The following is a 22,930-nucleotide window of genomic DNA, read 5'->3' as shown; positions in this document are numbered from 1 at the left end:
TTTCTTATTTTTGTCAATCTGTTAGAAATAGTAACTGAGCCGTATCCAAGTCATGAATGCCACTTTTAAGAGGAAGAATGCATTTAAGTATCTACATGCAAGAATAAACAGGTAGTTAAAAATAATTTATTAAGAAACGACCTCGTGACGACTAGAACGACTATTGTTTTCCGGTCCAAAACAACACTTCGGCAGCGGATTCCAGTTCTCTGACGCTAGGCAGGAGTGCTTCAATGCAGGGTTCTTGCATCTTCGCACTGGAAGAAAGCCAGCGATCAGAAAACGAACATTGGAAAATCAGTCGTCTCTATTTAAGATTGGATTTAACTTATACTAGAGCAGAAGGTCCACTTATTCTTCCAAGAATTTGACCAGCGAACTTAATTCTTCCTGGCTGTGTGTCGTATCGTACATCGTAACTGCAAACTACTACACTTTCATTCGATATCCTTCGCTATTCTGCTATCCTCCGGTAATACACAGTCTTAATATTTGAATTAGTCCATAGGCGTCATTCTCGTATTCAGACACAGTAGTGAAAATTTACAGGATCAAGGATCACTCGGCTAAGTTAAGCTAAGCTAACCTCACACCTTGGTTAAGTTAACCTAAGTTCAGTTAGCTTCACACTTTGGCAAGGGCTTAACTCACGCTAGGTAAGGGTTTAACCCCACATTTTGCAGGGGCTTAACCTCACGCTGATCACGAGTTAACCTAACCTAACCCAACCTAACTTTATGTTAGCTGAAAGTTTGAAGTTATCTTCACTGCCTGTTTTATACGCCCGGCTGCCCTTCTCGACAGGACTTAATCTCACTAAGGCTGAGGTAGGAGCTGAGGCGGGGAGTAAGGCTGAGGCTAACGCTTACCTAACTGGCTGCTCGAAAAGTAACTAAAGTTAGTGCGGAGTTAACCTCACCAGCTCTTTTTACGCCAGGCTGCCCTTCCTTACACCAGGTTGCCCTTCTCTACACTGTTTTAAAGTTTTGAAGTAAAAATGAAGTTTAGAGTTTAAAAAATCAGTCGGGGTGAAAAGAATCAGTACCGCTCCTGTTCAAGACAAAAGATACGATAAGATTGGCCACTGGCCACTGCACAATAGCAATAAACAAACGTGTAAGTTGTGTGTCAAGGCTAAACCTCGAGTAAGATGTTCTAAATGGGAAGTGGCGTTCTGCCTACATGACAAAAAAATTTTTTGCTGCAGTACCATAACAAAGAGTAGATCATAGCATTAGTTTGTTTCAATTTTGACCCACTTATTGTATTTGTAGTTAGGGTTATGACATTCACGGTAACAGAGAATGAAATTTCTTTTCTGGTATGGTATGAAGGCGAGCAGTAAGGAAACCATAGTGCAGGGTCGACCCATAGTTGTTTCTGTGTTTATATTAAAATTGTGCAACATTTTATTGTGGTACGAACAGTAAAGAAACAAGGGACTCTAAGTAGCGCAGAGTTTTTGTGCATATTATTGTATTTTATTATGTGACACTTAATTGTGCAGAAGTCAGAATAAAAATATATTCACACAGTACAAAAATCGACCTTGTAATTTATATTTGGGGCACCTATTCCCACAGGGTTCTATTGCTATTTGCTTTACGTCGCACCGACACAGATAGGTCCCATGGCGACGATGGGATAGGAAAGGCCTAGGAATTGGAAGGAAGCGGCCGTGGCCTTAATTAAGGTACAGCCCCGGCATTTGCCTGGTGTGAAAATGGGAAACAACGGAAAACCATCTTCAGGGCTGCCGACAGTGGGGCTCGAACCCACTATCTCCCGATTACTGGATACTGGCTGCACTTAAGCCACTGCAGCTATCGAGCTCGGTCCCTCAGGGTTCATATGTACCCACGAAAATATCTCGTACCAGGAATAAAAAGAACACTTCAAAAAAGTGATTTTGGTGTAGTCTGATATCTGCTCATGCCAAATTTCATTTTTTTAACAAGAAAATGTTGGACTAGAAAGGGTTAAAATATCCTCCGACATTTTTAACGTCAAAACTCATTTTTACCATAACAAATTTGAAAGAAACATTCGGGAGTGAGTTGATCACTATCACCAGTTAGAGGATATTCTTGTATGAATGTTAAACTAAAAATCAATTTTCGAGGACCATCGGTTTAGGCGTTGAAAATTTTTTTGATTAAGGGTTTTTTCACCCCCGACCGATTTTTTACTCTAAACTCCATGTTTACTTCAAAAATTTAAAACAATGTAGAGATGGGCAACCTGGTGTAAGGAAGGGCATCCTGGCGTAAAAGAGACGGCGAGGTTAACTCCGTACTAACGTTAAGTACTTTTCGAGTAGCCAGTTAGGTCACCGTTAGCCTCAGCCTTAGACCCCACCTCAGCTCCTGCCTCAGCCTTAGACCCCACCTCAGCTCCTGCCTCAGCCTTAGTGAGCTCTGTCGAGAGGAGCAGCCGGGTGCAAAAATCAGTCAGTGACGTTAACTGCGCACACTTAGCTAACGTTAAGTTGGGTTGGGTTGGGCTAGGTTAGGCGTGATCACCGTAAGGTTAAGCCCTGCCAGGGTGTAAGGCCCCCGCCAATGTGTGAGCCCCTGCTCTTAGCTGAAGTGTGAGCCCCGGCAAAGTGTAAGCCTCTCCAAAGTTTGAGGTTAAGCCCCTGCCAGGATGTGAAGTTAGGCCGCTGATCTTAGACAGGGTGTGTAGCTAAGCCGCTGACAAGGTGTGAGGTTAAGCCCCTGCTCTTATTTAAAGTGTGAGTTTAAGGCCCTGCCAAAGTGTAAGCCCCTCCGAAGTTTGAGGTTAAGCACCATTGTGAAGTTAGGCCCCTAGTATGAGGTTAGGCCCTGGTGTGAAGTTAGCTTAGCTTAAATCAACCAAGGTGTGAGGTTGGCTTAGCTTAACTTAACCAAGATCTGAGGTTAGCTTAAAATTAGCTTCAGACTTAGCCGATCCCTCCTCCTATAGGCGGCGGCAGAGCCCATAAAGACACCCTAGTAAACACCGTATGTCTCTTCCCTTCTTCACAAATCACTGTAGCCTTTTGCAACACACTGCTTAGACTTCTGTTCATGTTCCAATATTACAATTCGTTTCTCCTGTAACTAATTAGAACCAAGGGTTTATACTATCATCAATTTTCACACCTGCTTGATTACAAGTACAAATCCTGTGATTGCCTATGATACCATCATATCAGGGAGGACAACAATCTCTCCTTTTATTACTGTGTTATAGGCCTTCTCCAAATCTACAGAACATAAACATAACTACCTATTACCTTGCTATTACTTTTCAATTACTTGTTATTTGTATACCGAAAACCCGTACTCTTCTAGTTTTCATTCATGTTATTACATACTAATGATCATACGATTCTTTCCACGGCTCTCTGTACTAAAGCTGATGAAAATGTCTTATTGCAGTTCTTTCTGTTTCCTTGCTGATATAACCTATTGGTGGGTGGAACTGTTCTATTTTATCCCTTTTTCACTACTCTACTTTTCTCTCCTAATTTAATATGTTCATGTTGTTTTACGGTTCTGAACTCTATTTAGGCCTGCTATTCTTCTAATTTCCTCAACTGTTATTCTATTTCCATGCTCATTCTTACCTTACTCACTTCTGAAAACTGTAACCAAAAAGATTTCCTCGTACTGTGAGTAGGATTTTAAAACTTTCATTTCATAATATCTACCTTCAGTGAACCTGAACCTCAGATATTGACGAACAGTACTGTAGTGCCTAAGTTAGCTCGTGATTTTACATACAAAGATTCAGGGATGTCATGTTAAAATAACAGATCCCTCGTAAAACCGACGTTAAATAACAATATTGACTGCGGACATTACCTGAATTTATTGTTGACGAGTTGTTTGTTGGAGAAGCAGAAAGTAAATAGCCACTTAAACGCAAGCAAATTCGAGTTCAGCACGTCTGGGATTAATAGGTTTCTCTAACCAAGCCATCGATGTCCATGTCCGGCTCCATGGCTAAATGGTTAGCGTGCTGGCCTTTGGTCACAAGGGTCCCGGGTTCTATTCCCGGCGGGGTCGGGAATTTTAACCATGATTGGTTAATTCCGCTGACACCGCGGCTGGGTGTATGTGCCGTATTCATCATCATTTCATCCTCATCACGACGAGCAGGTCGCCTACGGGCGTCAAATAAAAACCTGCATCTGGCGAGCCGAACTTGTCCTCGGACACTCCCGGCACTAAAAGCCATACGCCATTTCATTTCACCGATATCCATGGACTACCGTTTATATCTTTGGTGCTTAAGTTCTGTAGCAGGCCATTTGAATTACAGTAGTTGTAAGGAGAACACTGGTTACGGTCGACAGTTAGTATTACCGCATACGAAGATTCTGCTTCGTCATGTCCCTCGTAAGTTGTCCTGAAACAAACTTCCTCTCGTAAACTCGTCTGTCCACCAACTCCAGTACCTACCCTGCTCATTCTAAGAAGTAAATATTTAGAATGTACCATGAATACGCATAGAAGGGGTATCGAATCACAATTCTTTTAATATAGAATGACCAGTTCGTTTCCATGTCTCCGCTCTGTTCTAGGTTGCGAGAGCGCCGTACAAAGTGTAGGTCGCAAGTAAATGCATATTACATCATTCCCTGGTCAACTCTGTAACACGAAAACGCCTTACGCGGCCTGGCAAATCGGAGGCCCTCGTTCCAATGATTTATTTATTTATTTATTTATTTATTTATTTATGTATTTATTTATTTATTTATTTATTTATTTATTTATTTATTTATTTATTCTTCTTCTTAATCTGTTTACCCTCCAGGTTCGGTTTTTCCCTCGGACTCAGCGTGGGATCCCACCTCTACCGCCTTAAGGGCAGTGTCCTAGAGCGCCAGACTTTGGGCCGGGGATACAACTGTGGAGAATGCCCAGTACCTCGCCCAGGCGGCCTCACCTGCTATGCTGAACAGGGGTATTGGGGAGGGATAGGAAGATTGGAAGGAGTCAGGGAAGGAAGAGAGAAGGAAGCGGCCGTGGCCTTAAGTTAGGTACCATCCCGGCATTTGCCTAGAGAAGTGGGAAACCACGGAAAACCACTTCGAGGATGGTTGAGGTGGGAATCGAACCCACCCCTACTCATTTGACCTCCTGGGACTGAGTGGACCCCGTTCCAGCCCTCATACCACTTTTCAAATTTCGTGGCAGAGCCGGGAATCGAACCCGGGCCTCCGGGGGTGGCAGCTAATCACGCTAACCACTACACCACAGTGGTGGACTATTTATTTATTTATTTATTTATTTATTTATTTATTTATTATCCAGCCCCATGGTGTAAGGGTAGCATGCTTGCCTCTTTCTCAGAGACCCCAGGTTCAGTTCCCGGCCAGTTCAAGAATTTTAATTCTGGACTGACGGCTGGAATGTGGTCCACTCAGCCTCGATAGACCAATTGAGGACATTTTGACACTAGAGGCAGTGGACCCGGTCAAGAAAGCTAAACTCGGCTGAGGATGTCGATGCGCTGACCACGTGTATTACAGTAGTTGCAGGCCATCTGGCTGGGCAGCAGTCGACTTGGCAGACCAAGACCCTTAATGGTCTGCTGTGCAACGGGTTCATTATCTATTTATTTATTTATTTATTTATTTATTTATTTATTTATTTATTTATTTATTTATTTATTTATTTATTTATTTACCGAGCGAATTGGTTGTGTTGTACGAACCTTTGCATTCGGGAGATGGTGGGTTCGAACACCATTGTCGGCTGCCTTGAAGACTGTTTTACGCGTTTTCTTATTTTCATACCAAGTAAATGCTGGAGCAATAACTTAAGGCCATGGCCACTTCCTTCCCATTTCTAGCCCCTTCTTATCCCATCATCGCCGAAAACCTATCGGAGTCAGTGCGACGTTAAACCGTTAGTATTTATAAGAGGATTCTACTTTGTAGCCTAAAAGTTATTCACTTCATAGACATCGTGTGCTACAAAGTTACATGTGACTGTGACATCTATTCCTCGTGCATAAGCGGTATCTTGAGATACATTACCATTCACAGCATTTCTCTCCTTCTATTTGCGGCCGTGCTCATAGAACACAAGCAACGGAGAAGGAATTTTAAGTGGGTTTGAGGTAACCAGTATATTATTCAAGCGGAGACATGGCCGGACGTATCTACAGTACTCAGTTTCCTTTAAGAATGGGTACCTTTGGAAGCCTTGCTAAAATATTCTTGAGAATAAATACCTTTCCAAGTGGCTGTTGACCTCCTCCTCCTCCTCCTCTTCACAACAATGAATCCATCTACAACAGAGGTGCTAGACGGACTGAGTGGTTCAGACGGTTGAGGCGCTGGCCTTCTGTCCCAGCTTAGTAGGTTCGATTCTGGCCCAGTCCGGTGGTATTTGAAGGTGTTCAGATACGTCAGCCTCGAGTGAGCAGATTTGCCCACACGAACTCCCGCGGGACTAAATTTCGACACCTCGGCGTCTCCGAAAACCGTAAAAGTAGTTAATGGGACGTAAAAACAATACCATTATTATTATTATTATTATTATTATTATTATTATTATTATTATTATTATTATTATTATTATTATTATTACAGAGCTGTTCAGGTGGGCGCCCGTTGAGGCTAGCCCAGTGCGGCCGGGCTGGCGTGACGTAAATGCGGGCAGCTTACGTATGAAGCATACGTCACAGTGAAGTAACAAAAAAGCCTGGCCTTTTCAAGATATTTCGGTTTGATTTATACTGTTCTCGATATAAACAGTCTGTTTTATTTATTTTATTTATTCATTCTGTTCCGGGGTTATCTGTGGAACGCAGAGGTGAAAGAATGTGCTGGTGGGAATGGGTCTATCTACGAAAGTCAAAGATTAATTTAAAACTTTAAAATAACGGTTATATTTCTTTTCGGAAATTAAATTTTAACAAACAACTTTTCAGGTACAAGTAGTTAGGTACAAAATTAAAAAAAACATGAAAAAACCAGGAAAGAGCAGTTACAATTTTGAGCTTCAAGCTCATACTTTACACAGGTCCCAACGTCGTTAATGTTGTGTTTAGACAGGTAGAAAAGGAGAGATATCCCCCAAAACACAATTTTCAAGAGCACTTTGCTCCAACTGTTACAATTTACAGCCTTCCGAAAGAACCACACAATATTACACAAATATCAGAAAAGAGCTTACATGCTCTCCAGATTCAACCAAGGAGACTGCGCTCCCCCACTTTTACAGCCTACTCAAGGCAACTTTACACAATACCTTACAATTTCTGGCCTCTCTAGGCCCGACCTACAATATACGATACCATGTTAAGTACCTTAGTTTATACAGGGGTATCTAGTACCCATGTTACTGGGCCTTCGTGAAAAAGAAGAACAGGTTAAATTACTGGCCCAAACTCAAAAATGTATGGAGGCGTACACTTGCGCTCCTTGAAAACCAAGTTTTTAAAACCCTATTTGGGCTTGTGGCCCGATGATGCAGAGGCTAATCCCACACTACTGAGGTGACTAGAGGGACAAGTTACTTCATGATTTAGAGGAGAAAAACAATTACTAAATCGTAGTCACCTCAAGATAAATTGAAGGGGAATTCGAGAGGGTAGCGCACTCTCTATCCCCGATTTACAGTTTAAGTCTTTATGACATTTTACATGAGAAAGAAGAAGGTTTACATTTTAGAAACAGGCGGTCACATAGTTAAATGTTAGAAACTTCCCCTCGGGTCAGTTTGCGAAGATAGCTACAGAGATAAAAAAACTGGTGGCCATTACCTTGGCTGATGTTCTGCCTGCCGAAGAATGAGAAACTCCGCCCCCTCTCTTAACACACACACTCAGTAACTCGATGATCAATAAGACAAGTTAACTTGAAAAAGCCTCAGCTTTTATACCCAAGGGAAAGTTTCGAGAAGGCGTTTGACTAAATCCGGACACACCCTCTCATTTTATTGGATAAACAAAAGATTACAAGGAGCCAATGATTCGCAAAAAAAAAAAAAAAAAAAAAAAAAAAAAAAAAAAAAAAAAAAAAAAAAACAGAAAATTTACCATTGGCTAGACTCAAAGCTGGCGGGATGAGAATGAAGTGTTGCAAAATAATGAAAGTCAATTCAGTTGAGAAAACCTAAAAACACAAAATTTCTTTAAATCTGAAATTATACCACTTTGCACCAGCGTGCATGACCTCAGTTTTTAGTAGAGCCATCTATGGAGAAAAGTGAAAACTTCTTGTGATACACCAAAACAAAACAAAGAAATCCAGTCAGTTTAGGAAAGTTTAAAATAACATATTACTCTGTCATTTAGTAGTGACATCTCCTGATCAATGTCCCAACTTTATGCATTAGCTATTTCAAGTTTAGTATGATAGATAGCGCTTAAGACGTTTCATTTAAATGTGCTGGGTTGAGGTTTACCTCCCGGTACACATTCAAAGAAAACTGACACGTTATAATTTTTTTGTTACAATCTACAAAGGCAAAGGGTTGAAGCGTACAAGCTACGATTTACAATTTCTTGGATGGGAATGACAGTATTTCCATCTTTTTAAATGTAAAATTCATGTTATTCATTAAACAAAAAGTAATATAATTACATAATGCAACAATAATTTTGCACAGTGTTGTAATGTTGTGTGATTTTCCCTGTTCACTGAATTTCTGAAAATAGTATTTAAAATTTAGCAGGCGTCCGGTGATAATAGCTAGCCTCTAAATGGCGAGAGGGAGGTTCATAACGAGTGAGGACATAGACATTTACTATCCAAAATTAAAGTACACCAACAATGTAAACATACCTATCTACCAGATAGATGTACAGTATGCCTCCCAAGTAAATAACCTCACTAATTTTATTCCCGGTAAGCATGATTGAATTGTTGGTGGTGAGTTTATCAGATATCTTTCTTTCTTTCTTTCTTTCTTTCTTTCTTTCTTTCTTTCTTTCTTTCTTAATCTGTTTACACTCCAGGATTGGTTTTTCCCTCGGATTCAGCGAGGGATCCCACCTCTACCGCCTCAAGAGCAGTGTCCTGGAGAGGAAGACTTTGGGTCGGGGGATACAACTGGGTAGGAGGACCACTACCTCGCCCAGGTGGCCTCACCTACTATGCTGAAAGGGGCCTTGCGGGGGGATGGGAAGATTGGTAGGAAGAGACAAGAAAGAGGGAAGGAAGCGGCCGTGGCCTTAAGTTAGGTACCATCCTGGCATTTGCCTGGAGGAGAAGAGGGAAACCACAGAAAACCACTTCCAGGATGGCTGAGTTGGAAATCGAACCCACCTCTACTCAGTTGACCTCCCGAGTCTGAGTGGATCCCGTTCCAGCCCTCGTACCACTTATCAGATAATTTAAACCCAAACAACCACAGCTTATCCACCTTAACTCCGCATTATATTAGAATTGTTTCTAAAGCACCTCTTAAAATGTAATAGTGAAAATTGTAATTCATTACGTGCATTATAAAATACATAAAGTGCAACGAACATAAATCACTTATTTCTGAAATTGAAAATGACTTGTATTTCTGCCCTCTTTCTTCCATTATTTTCTGCCTCCCTTTCAAACTCGGGTATTGCCGCAGTGATCGAGAGTGACTGGTGTAGTTGAATAGCACCAGCGTGAGCCCTCTGATCTACAATCTCCACATTATGGAACCCGGAGTCATGTACGGAGGAAACACAGGTCGGAATGAAGGCATTGGTACAGTACTTCAACTTGGTATCATTAAACGCTACCAGATGGTTTGTTCTGAATGTTTCTTCAGTTAACTACATCTGGGAAACCTTTTAACTGTAATCAGACAAAGACATATTCCTCCAATGAATGTCCTGTATAATTGTGGTGTTCCTTCAATGTCTTTAACGGTATATGGCATTGTATAGCAACTCCCGAAGGACAGAGTTCTGACTCCCGTTAAAATATATCCAGCAATCAATGTAATAATAATAATAATAATAATAATAATAATAATAATAATAATAATAATAATAATAATAATAATAATAATAATAATAATAAAAATAATAACAATAATATTTAATAACAATTGGCGTGTGGCCTCCGAACAGGCCTGGTGCAGGTATTTCGAGTTGACTCCCTGTAGGCGACCTGCGCTTCGGTGAGGACTGAGCCATCTCTTAGGTGAATTATGATGTTGAAAACGGCACAGACACCCAGCTTCAAGCCAGAGGAATTAAACAATGAAAGTTAAAAATTCCAGATTTTTCCTAGAATCGAACCCTGGAGACGGACATCTTTAGCAATTGAAGGGACATTTCCCAATTACTTAGAGTCGGTACTACGTGTGGATTAAGCCCAGTTTTACGTCCAGATGCCTTTCTTGAACCCAACCCTTGTGTGTGTTTCTGTGATAGATTGTATTGCATGTCATTTATACAGGCCAAATAACGAACACGAACTCACAGCCCCCGAGCCAGGTGAATAAACTAGACGTGGCTAAAAATCACCGGCTCCTCCGCGAATCGAAACCGGAGTCCTCTGAACCAAAGGCCACTACGCTGCCCAGTCAGCCAACGAGGCGGACGAGCGCATCGCGTTACTCCTAAAGTTAACACTAACCTGCATATTAAATACAGATGATTGATCAATAAGACTTGAGTAATAATGTTATTGTTTTTACGTCCCACTAACTAATTTTGACGGTTTTCGGAGACGCCGAGTTGCCGGAATTGTGTCCCGCAGAAGTTCTTTGACGTGTCAATAAATCTATCGAAGCTAGGCTGAAGTATTTGAGCATCTTCAAATACCACCGTGCTGCTATTTTTTATTGCTATTTGTTTTACGTCGCACCGACACAGATAGGTCTTATGGCGACGATGGGACAGGAAAAGCCTAGGAATGGGAAGGAAGCGGCCGTGGCCTTAGTGAAGGTACAGCCCCAGTATTTGCCTGGTGTGAAAATGGGAAACCACGGAAAACCATCTTCAGGGCTGCCGACAGTGGGGTTCGAACCCACTATCTGCCGGATGCGAGCTCACAGCTGAGCGCTCCTAACCGCACGGCCAACTCGCCCGGTCCACCGTACTGAGCCAGGATCGAACCTGCAAAGTTGGGGTCAGAAGGCCAGTGTTTCAACCGTCTGAGCCATTCAGCTCAGTAATAAGACTTCATGGACGTCACTAACATTCATAATCAACTGCACAGATGACATCAGACTCGTTAACTTTCTCGGTATGTTCATGAATAGGGAAAATAGACCAAGTCAGTTATCATAAGGAAAACAAATAAAATATAATGCATTCTCTAGTCACACTCCTGATAACAGGGTGGGGGTGGGGGGTGAAGCCCGAAACAAGTAAGCATTTTGTAAATATTTCAAGTTCATTTCAACACCTATGCATGCCTGAAATGAAGGATGTATGTCTACCCCTTAGACCAGTTTCCTGATACGGGGTCGGAGATAAGGCGAGATAAAACTACATGGAATGTTTTTACGGCCGAATGCCTTTCCTGACGCCAGTCTAATTTGAGGAGCTAATAAAGATTAAAGGAATACAATTAGGTAAGGAGGTAGAAGGAAGCGGCTCTGTCCTATGAATAGGACCTGTACCGGCACTTTCCAGGTAATGGAAACGGGAAACCGTAGAAAACCATTCTCAGGGCAGCCGACGGCGGGATTCGAACCCACTCGCCTCCCGAATGCTGGGCTTGGCTCCATAGCCGTAGAGCACTAACACGCGTGGCCACTCCGCTTGGTACTTGATGTAAAGGATAACATTCGTATTATTGTAATGTTGTCCTTATATTGTTATAAGGAAATGAAATGTCGTATGGCTTTTAGTGCCGGGATATCCCAAGACGGGTTCGGCTCGCCAGGTGCAGGTTTTATTTGACGCCCGTAGGTGACCTGCGCGTCGTAGTAGTAGTAGTAGTAGTAGTAGTAGTAGTAGTAGTAATAATAATAATAATAATGATGATGATGACAACACATACACCCAGCCCCCGTGCCATTGGAATTAACCAATTAAGGTTAAAATCCCTGACCCGGCCGGGAATCGAACACGGGACCCTCTGAACCGAAGGCCAGTACGCTGACCGTTCAGCCAACGAGTCGGACTGTTACAAGGAAATAACGATCCAGTGAAACTACCTAAACCTTACAATCAACAATGATTCCCCCCCCCCCCTACACCGCCTTGACGCCTATGGGTCATTAAGGCCCTTGGCCTGCTTAAACATCTCCTGCCTATCCAGATGGTCCGCAGATATAAGAGTGGCACATAGTCAGCGTAACTACATCCTCAGGAGTATTGACAGGGTCCGCTGCCGTTCGAGCCATGCATCTCTTCGGTTGGTTTCACGAGGGTGGGTGAACCAAGCTCCCTCCCTTAGTCCAGAATTGAAATTCCTGGACTGGCCGAGAATCGAACACAAGGCCACTAGGTTAGAGGAAGGCACACTAATCCTACACCACGAAGTTAGCAAAATAAATAAATAAATAAATATATAAATAAATAAATAAATAAACGGACAGCAGGTGGCAGCGCGCCGGCCTCTCACCGCTGGGTTCCATGGTTCAAATCTCGGTCACTCCATGTGAGATTTGTGCCGGACAAAGCGGAAGCGGGACAGGTTTTTCTCCAGGTACTCCGGTTTTCCCTGTCATCTTTCTTTCCAGCAACACTCTCCAATACCATTTCATTTCATTTCATCTATCATTCATTAATCATTGCCCCCAGAGGAGCGCACCAGGCTTCGACAGCCGGCACAATTCCTATCCTCGCCGTTAGATGGGAGCTTCATTCATTCCATTCCTGACCCGGTCGAATGGCTGGAAAAAGGCTGTGGATTTTCATTCACATAAACGTATGTCCACACACGCACACGAGTCTAATTTACACTCTTCAGTATTCGTTTTCAATGGCTCTGTAGGCCTATTTTTAATTTTTTTTTTTTTTTTTACAAATTGCTTTACGTCGCACCAACACAGATAGGTCTTATGGCGACGTTGGGATAGGAAAGGGCTAGGAGTGCGAAGGAAGCGGCCGTGGCCTTAATTAAGGTACAGCCCTAGCATTTGCCATGTGTGAAAATAGGAAACCACGGAAAACCATCTTAGTGCTGCCGGCATTGTGGTTCGAACCCACTATCTCCCGAATGCAAGCTCACAGCTGCGCGACCCTAACCGCACGATCACTTGCTCGGTACCTAATGGTGTAAACGCATCAGTATTACTTCCAATATTAAATCATCTTTCTTCACATCCTGTGTCATGGTTGTGTTTAATATACGTATTGTGTGGAAGAACAACTAGTTCGCCTATGTGGTATAGTGGTTAGTGTGATCAGCTGCCACCCCCAGAGGCCCGGGCTCGATTCCCGGCTCTGCCACCTCAGCCATACTGGAAGTGGTTTTCCGTGGTTTCCCACTTCTCCTCCAGGCAAATGCCGGGATGGTACCTAACTTTTAAGGCCACGGCCGCTTCCTTCCCTCTTCCTTGTCTATCCCTTCCAGTCTTCCCATCCCCCCGCAAGGCCCCTGTTCAGCATAGCAGGTGAGGCCGCCTGGGCGACGTACTGTTCATCCTCCCCAGTTGTATCCCCCGACCCAGAGTCTGAAGCTCCAGGACACTCCCCTTGAGGCGCTAGAGGTGGGATCCCTCGCAGAGTCCGAGAGAAAAACCGACCCTGGAGAGTAAACAGATTAAGAGAGAAAAGAAAGACAATTTGCTTTATGTCGCACCGACACAGATAGTTCTTATGGCGACGATAGAATAAGAGAGGCCTAGGAGTGGGAAGGAAGCGGTAGTGGCCTTATTTAAAGTACAGCCCCAGCATTTTCCTGGTGTGAAAATAGGAAACCACGGAAAACCATCTTCAAGGCTACCGACAGTGGGGTTCGAACCCACTGTCTCCCAGCTGCGCGCCCCTAACCGCACGGCAAACTCACCCGGTTATAAATCTTTTATCTCTCTATTCACGATTATATTTTCTTAACTATATTACAACATAGCATAATATTTTATTAAAAAATACACTGATTATATTAATCAAAAGGTCCGCCTCTGTGGTGTAGGGGTTAGTGTGATTAGCTGCCATCCCTGGAGGCCCGGGTTCGATTCCCGGCTCTGCAACGAAATTTTAAAAGTGGTACGAGGGATGGAACGGGGTCAACTCAGCCTCGGGAGGTCAATTGAGTAGAGGGGGAGTTCGATTCCCACCTCAGCCATCCTCGAAGTGGTTGTCCGTGGTTTGCCACTTCTCCTCTAGGTAAATGCCGGGATGGTACCTAACTCTTGGCCACGAACGCTTCCTTCCCTCTTCCTTGCCTATCCCTTCCAATCTTCCCATCCACCCCCCACCCCCACCCCCACAATGCCCTTGTTCAGCATAGCAGGTGAGGCCGCCTGGGCGAGATACTGGTCCTTCTTTCCAGTTGTATACCCAGACTCAAAGTCTCACGCTCCAGGACATTGTCCTTGAAGCTGTAGAGGTAGGATCCCTCGCTGAGTGAGAGGGAAGAACCGACCCTGGAGGATAAACAGATTAAGAAAGAAAGAAAGATATTTATAAAAATAGTGGAAGTTAATGTTAAGTATATTGAGCGAATTGGCTGCGCGGTACGGGCTGTGTAACTGTTATCTTACATTCGGAAGTAAATGGATTCGGATCCATCATCGGCAACACTGAAGATGGTTTTCCGTGGTTTTCCATTTTCACACCAGGCAAATGCTGGGGCCAAACCTTGATTAAGGGCTCGGCCGCTTCCTTCTCGTTCTTATCCCAAGGTCGTCGTAAACCTATAAGTCAGTGTGACGTTAAAACACTAGCAAAAATGTTCGTAAAAGATGGAAAATACTTTTCAGTTTGCGATTCTTATTACAGAAAAGTAGTTTTGTTTAATATTGTTTGACCAGTGAAAATGATGCTGTAGTACCACGTTACATGTAATCAGATTACTAACGGCTGTCTTAGCGAATGTAAATTTTCCGCTATGGTACGTCAATTAGATTCTTGAAAATATCATATATAGTCTGTAAATGACATAATTATCACATACAGATACAGTAAGAGGTCTTGACCGAGCGAGTTGGCCACGCAGTACACATTGCGTAGGTGTGAGTTTACATTCGGGAGATGATGGGTTCAAATCCCGCTTCCACCCATATGCCGTCCTTTTCCCATTATTGCGTCGCCGAAAACCTTCGATGTGTTAGTGCGACATTTAGGCAGCCTTCACACGTACCACATTTCAACCACAAAACGGTAGCTCTTGAGTGGTTCAGCTGTGACTACAATCGACCACTCTCAACCAAAATTAAGTGGATCTTTGTTGTTGTTTGAAGTTCGCATCGGCCATAATCTTTCCAACCACTTAAAACCCGTAAAAATACACAGTACTGAAATGGATTTCGAATAGGAAGCATTGTTGTGGCATTTGTTACGTCGACGAAGACGAAATAGAATTTATTGGATTCATCCTATTATACAGGAGCGAAAGTCAGTTTCACTTACTGTATCATTGTTTAAGAATGTACCATGTCAAGTTTTTCAATTATTTTAGAATGACAAAAGATACATTCGGTTACTTGTTATTCCAGTTAAAAGAGAATTTACAATGGAAGAACACACCTACAGTATGAGGTAAAGTATATCGCCAGAAGAACGTCTCGCAATCACAATCACAGGTGTTCGCCGAGCTACAGCGCTGTTACTGGCGTGTGGTTGGCGTGGGGTATTTTTTATTTTTTTATTTACAAGAATGGCCTTTGGTTAGACACCATTTGGCCAGCTGGTAGTGATAAGGATAAAAATGGTGCTATATCTTCTCGCCATGAGGCCAGTCATGGCATTGTTACAGGGTGGGAAGACATTTGTGGGGAATGGGATATATACTGACCGAAGCTGTGCGAATAACTCTGTTCGTTGTTGCTCATACCTGGAACAAGAAAAGACTATGTGATTCAGATCCGCATCATGGTAATCGTCATGTGGGCAAACTGTCGTGGTAGTCACTCCGATGTGGTGGAGGTGGTGAGGGTAGAATCCGTGTCCCAGCCTCATCCTGATGATGGTTGTTAAATGTTTCCTTGCAATATTGTATCTCCAGAACCAGGGTTTTTGCGGTATTGTTGTTTGCAGTGTTGCGTAATGTGTTCCTCGGTGGTGGCTAGTTCTTGCCCATTCACCTTTCCACTGGGTATAGGCTCTTCTTTTGACTAGCGGAATAAAGTCAGTACATGGAAACTGTATCCCTTGAAACATGCCACTGAGTATGCTTCCTTTCGCGAGATGATCGACAACTTCATTGTATCTTATTCCACTGTGTCCTTTTGTCTACAGAAAGTGGATTTGACAACCGGATGTTTTAGCTTCTTGAATCTTTTGAAGTAGATCATAAATGTAAGGATTTGTGGTACTGTTTTGAGTTGGGTGTAGTTTTTCTAAGACACTTCTCGCGTCGGTGAGTATGAGTATGTTCTGGAAATGGTATGGCGTGAGGTTGGCGCATCGCACGTGTAAACAGCGTTCGACCATTGTCAGCGACAATTTTGTGGGTGATATCGTCCACAGACTGCGACAGTGGTTGAACTTGACTGCAGCGTGTGGTACGTGTGAAAGCAATACTGCGTTTCCATAAGAGCTTGAGGCCACCCATAGCCAACCACTGTGGTGTGGTTGTGGTGTGGTTGCAAAGTGGTACGTGTGAAGACAGCCTTAAACCACCAGTAAGAAAAATGATCTTAACGGGCCACGGGTCTAAATAATAAGAACGCTCAGAATACCGGCCAGTTAGCAACTCGAAAGGCTGTATCACACAAGGCTAGTTTACTAGCAGCGAACACTCGCTGATTACTATTCCCAAAAACGCAGGTGCTAGTGCGTTTTACTCGCGGCTCGCCCATGTGACAACCCCCACTACTTACTGGCAGCTAGTTGAATAGCCCTTCACTAGTGAGGTGACATTTTTTATTACGCATCTGGTGAAGTGGGGTTTGTTACAGCCCATCGGAAACTGGTATTGATGAAGAAACTGGAAGTAATACAGTTGTACCGAGGAAGGGAAAATAAAACTGGCCTGGAAAATATTTATGAGACTGACGCGGAACTGACCCTTGTTTAACGTGCAGGAGAACTGCCCATCACAGGAAATGCTGGAAAACGTCATTTCGCTGCACCAATCAGTTGCTGTCACAATCTGCGCGTGCGCATCTCTCGCATGTTCAACTCGCGAAGGTTCGTCTATACCCTTTAACGCAGGGCCTTTCAGGGCGCATGCACCAGTGCATTGCGCCGTGCACGGTGAAAAAGACGACTTCGCTTGGTTGACCAGAGTGCAGACCACCACTCCTCCATTTGGAGCAATAGCGCGCTCTCTCTCTCTCTCTCTCTCTCTCTCTCTCTCTCTCTTTCCCCACGCCTGTTTCGCTCGCTCCGCCTGTCTCCCTCTTCGTCACTTACTCCGTAGCGCTCCAAATCCGAGCCTAGCTTAGCCGAGTCGCCTCGAGACGGCGCGCTGGTCCGAGCCGAGCCAAGTGGGACCGATGCACTGTGCACAGGACCTCTGCGCCTCAGTTTGCATGCGTGAGATTTTGGGCGTTTGAGAGGCCCTGCTTTAACGCATGCACAACAGTAAATATGTAAGGGTACAGATGTAGGTCCTTCTTGATAATGTTTCGACACAATGATCTCTTAAATCCCACTTGAACAGATAAATGGCGTTGAGATTTCGTCGGACTTCGTTCCAGGCGTCCCTTCACTCGAGCGATGTTTTCTGGTGTTCGAACTCTTTTCCGATACTATTCCCAAAAACGCAGGTGCTAGTGCGTTTTACTCGCGGCTCGCCCGTTTCGCGCCATTTTGCCACTAAGTTTTACATTGCAGGTTTTGCTGGAGGTTTTGCCAAAACACTTCCAGTCTTAAACACTCGCGCAAACAGTTCCGCACAGTTTTCCCAAAATCGTGCTTCGCATAACACTCGACAGTGGACACGATGCTGTTTTATCGTGAACATCATTTTGTGTTCGATTACACTGGTCACTAAACACGTCTGCTCCTTTCAATCACTCACACGTAACGACAGAGCGACGTACTCGGGAGATGCCACACGCAGACATGTGACAGCAACCGATTGGTGCATCGAAATCACAGTTTCCAGCATTTCCTCTGATGGGCAGTTCTCCTGCTCATTAACAAGGGTCAATTCCGCGTCAGTGTCATAAATATTTTCCGGGCCAATTTTTATTTTGTTCACCCTATAGAAGGTGGAATTTACTGTATAGCAAATTTATTGTGTAAATACTCGTAAATAGGGGCTGCCTGGCCGAGGCGGTAAAGGCGTGCTCGGTTCGCCCGGAAGGACATGGGTTCGAAACCCCGTCAGGAAGTCGTAAAATTTAAGAAACGAGATTTCCACTTCTGGAGGTGCAAATGGCCCTGAGTTTCACTCAGCCTACACCAAAAATGAGTACCAGGTTAATTCCTGGGGGCAAAGGCGGCCGGGCGTAGAGCTAACCACTCTACCCCATCACGTGCCGCGGTTAACAATGGTGGAAGCCTTTACCTTCCACTCCTCCAAGGGCCTTCATGGCCTGTACGGAGGTGACTTTGTCTTTGTTAAATACTCGTAAATAACACGAAAAATCCCACAAGAATAAGTAGGTAAGGTAAGGGTGTATTCTGCCCGAAGGCAGGTCCGAACCTCCGCAGAGGTGTGCCTGAGCCGGAGTTTACGTACGGTAGGGTGGCCAGTTCCTTTCCACTCCTCAATTCCCTTACCCCCACCAACAGCGCGTGGCAACCCATCCAAATCATGACCACGCCCAATGTTGCTTAACTTCGGAGATTTCACGGGATCCGGTGTTTCAACACGGCTACGGCCGTTGGCAGTATACGTAAAGTAACCATAAATATAATTTCAGATGCGGATATTAGAGAAATTTCAGCAAAGTAACTTTCAGTTCATAAATGTAATATTTATGTCAAAACATCATCATCATCATCTGTTTACCCTCCAGGTTCGGTTTTTCTCTCGGACTTAGCGAGGGATCCCACCTCTACCGCCTCAAGGGCAGTGTCCTGGAGCTTCAGACTCTTGGTCGGGGATACAACTGGGGAGTATGACCAGTACCTCGCCCAGGCGGCCTCACCTGCTATGCTGAACAGGGGCCTTGTGGAGGGATGGGAAGATTGGAAGGGATAGGCTAGGAAGAGGGAAGGAAGCGGCCGCGGCCTTAAGTTAGGTACCATCCCGGCATTCGCCTGGAGGAGAATTGGGAAACCACGGAAAACCACTTCCAGGATGGCTGAGGTGGGAATCGAACCCACCTCTACTCAGTTAACCTCCCGAGGCTGAGTGGACCCCGTTCCAGCCCTCGTACCACTTTTCAAATTTCGTGGCAGAGCCGGGAATCGAACCCGGGCCTCCGTGTGTGGCAGCTAATCACGCTAACCACTACACCACAGAGGCGGGTATGTCAAATCATTTAGGAGAAATTCACTGCTATTGTATTTATATCAATAAGAAATAATTAACGTATATTCACTAATATAGTAGGAGATAAATGTTATTGCTTTATGTGAAGACAATTTTAGAGGGCACAATCAGCGTAAAATTTCACTGAACGTATACCACAGACTGGTGTTTTACAATCACAACATCTGATGGTTCCTCCCCTGATTCATCCTCCTTATCGGAGATATCTTGTTCCGGTTCTATTTAGATGGCATGATCGTTAGGTGCAACCTGGTGCGTCTCCACTATAATACCTCTCTTCAGCATAGATAATATCATTTACCCAACCCTAAGTACAGGATCATTCATATTCAAAGCTATTTTCGAGGACGTTATTAATCATCATCATCATCATCATCATCTGTTTACCCTCCAGGTTCGGTTTTTCCCTCGGACTTAGCGAGGGATCCCACCTCTACCGCCTCAAGGGCAGTGTCCTGGAGCTTCAGACTCTTGGTCGGGGGATACAACTGGGGAGTATGACCAGTACTTCGCCCAGGCGGCCTCACCTGCTATGCTGAACAGGGGCCTAGTGGAGGGATGGGAAGATTGGAAGGGATAGGCAAGGAAGAGGGAAGGAAGCGGCCGTGGCCTTAAGTTAGGTACCATCCCGGCATTCGCCTGGAGGAGAAGTGGGAAACCACGGAAAACCACTTCCAGGATGGCTGAGGTGGGAATCGAACCCACCTCTACTCAGTTGACCTCCCGAGGCTGAGTGGACCCCGTTCCAGCCCTCGTACCTCTTTTCAAATTTCGTGGCAGAGCCGGGAATCGAACCCGGACCTCCGGGGGTGGCAGCTAATCACGCTAACCACTACACCACAGAGGCGGACGACGTTATTAATAAAGTACAAATAAGCATTGAACGGTAAAAAAAAAAAAAGCCTGTAAACTAAATTATCAACCCCATACAATATACAAAAGTACATCAAACTACTCAGGGATAAAAGTGTTACATTACCGGTGAGCTAGGGTTTGGTGAACCCCTGTTGGTAAAACATGACGATAATTAATTTGAAGACTAGCTGCGGTATTTCTCGTCCGCTCAGACGATTGCCAGTAGACTGACTGGGCTTCCCAGGCTATCATTGCCCCCCACAACATTATTAATCGTACAGAGGCGGCTTATATTTTTGTTAACGTTCAGCAAACCTCACCTCCCCAGTTAAGGATTAGACATGTACATACTAGGTGGGGTAGCTCGGTTCTCTGTGGAAGCAAAATGGTTGATGATGCATTAAAGTGGAGTGGAATGGGAAAAAAGTTATAGACTTTTTAAACATATTCAGAAAATATGAATGTATGTGGAGTGGATTCCGTCGTATGATTTGTGTGTGAAGAAGAATGCACGTTCAAGAGAGTTTTCTCAATAACTGGGTTACTAGCCGTGAGTAATTATCTACCAGTACTAGCCTTGTGTGACCGGTTTACTAGCCGCTGGTGCTAGCCGCAAGCACAAGCCAGCAATACTAGATGCTAGTAAACTAGCCTAGTTTGACACAGCTTTAAGTATAGGCTAACATGGAGTTCAAGGTGGGTTGCGTACGTCACTGATGTTTTCCAGTATTATCAATAATGTTATTGGTTTTACGTCGCACTAGGCCTAACTACTTTTACGGTTTTCGGAGACGCCAAGGGGCCGAAATTTACTCTCGCAGGAGTTCATTTACGTGCCATTAAATCTACCGACACGAGGCTGACGTATCTGGGAGCACCTTTAAACACCACCGGACTGAGCCAGGTTCAAACCTGCCAAGTTGGGTCAGAAGGGCAACGCCTCAACCGCCAGCCCGGCTTATTATTATTATTATTATTATTATTATTATTATTATTATTATTATTATTATTATTATTATTATTATTATTATGTAGATAAAGTTATTTTTTTAAATAATTTTAACTCACTTTTGTAAGGTGATTTTTACAAAGACGAAAGATTTTTGCTATTTAAAAACTCTAACGTTCGTTGTTAGTTCTTGAGAGCTGGTCCACCTTATCCCAATTTGTTGCTGATGATGTGTAGAGTACAGGAGCGAGTTACGCACCTGGTTCACTCTTATTGCGTACAGTACATCAAACTCTACTATTTTATTGGTCTGTTTAACACATCGGATGGCATCCTAACATCAAAACTACCCGCTTTGTCGAGCCTGGCGTAGGACTGTGGGGGGAAAATAATGTATTATTAAAAGTGAGATTTGGAAACGAAATTGGATAAGTGGTTTATAAGCCCTCAAATGTTCTGAAAGGAGAGAGTGGAGTGGGGGGTGCAGTGCTACGGGCAAGGCCGTCTAGTCTGCCAACCTACAGCTACCTGCTGCCTACCGGACATTTAACACTGTTTGCACCGCGCTTCTCAGTCCTAATTGTGTTTTCAAAACTTTCGAGTTACAAGATAGGAGTAAGATTAAAGGATATTCACTCACCGTGAATAGAATAGTAGCAGTCTACTTTCATTCAAAGAGCCTACGAACAGGAGTAGGTCTCTTCTGGCCAGCACTCAGCACATACGTAGACTACATTAGGCTACACATATTCAAGAGTTGTTTAAAGGGGCCTAACATTCTCCTGGTTATCAGCTTTTACACGTGGTAAGTACACAGACCTGTTGACCACGACACCCCTAACCTTTAGGTGACGCATCAAGAGCATACACGCGTACATTAGTAAGGTAATGGTGTATTATGCCCGAAGGCAGGTCCGAACCTCCGCAGAGGTGCGCCTGAGCCGGAGTTTACGTACGGCAGGGGTGGCCACTTCCTTTCCGCTCCTCCATTCCCTTACCCCCCCCCCCCCCCACCAACAGCGCGTGGCAACCCATCCCAATCTTAACCACGCCCAATGTTGCTTAACTTCGGCGATCTCACGGGATCCGGTGTTTCAACACGGCTACGGCCGTTGGTTTGCGTACATGAATTTGTTTAAAACTTCGTGAAATATGTTTTATTCAAAACTCTTAGAAACAAGCTGGAGGTGACAGATAGGCATGGAAAGAATGTATTCGCATTGAGCAGATAAAGAGTGATGAACTAATAATAATATTGATTGTACGTCCCAGTAACTACTTGTATGGTTTTTCGGAGATGCCGAGGTGCTGGATGTTTGTCCCGCAGGAGGACTTTTACGTGCTGGTAAGGCTACCGGCATGAGGCTGGCGTATTGAAGCAGCCGCAAATACCATGGAACCCGTCAAACTTGAGCTCAGAGCTTCTCAGCCTCACCTTCGATAGGCCTGCTGGTATGAACCAGCGTCGGTTGTCGGGTCACATGATTTGAATGGGCAAACGATTTAGAATACTGGGAAATCGACCATGGAAGGTAAGAGAAGCAGAGGGGGAACTAGGAGACGACGGTTAGACTTATGGCGAATGGCCTCCGGAGAGGCCTCGTGCAGGTCTTTCAAACTGACATCTACAGGCGACCTATACTCGTCTGTGAGGATCTGATCCTACCTACGATGCATTCTAACTATGAAGACAGCAC

At 44.1% G+C, this 22,930-nt stretch overlaps 1 protein-coding gene across 1 annotated transcript in view; it reads left to right on the top strand.

Annotated features, from left to right (window-relative positions):
- Window positions 1-22,930, top strand: part of Ser (Serrate) — a 499,400-nt gene that overhangs the window by 302,204 nt on the left and 174,266 nt on the right. The window lies entirely within an intron of this gene.

This window comes from Anabrus simplex, chromosome 2, assembly GCF_040414725.1.
Source record: "Anabrus simplex isolate iqAnaSimp1 chromosome 2, ASM4041472v1, whole genome shotgun sequence".
In the NCBI taxonomy this organism is placed as follows: domain Eukaryota; kingdom Metazoa; phylum Arthropoda; class Insecta; order Orthoptera; family Tettigoniidae; genus Anabrus; species Anabrus simplex.
The sequence above is the reverse complement of the archived record's forward strand: the minus strand, read 5'-3'. Positions and strand labels throughout refer to the sequence as shown.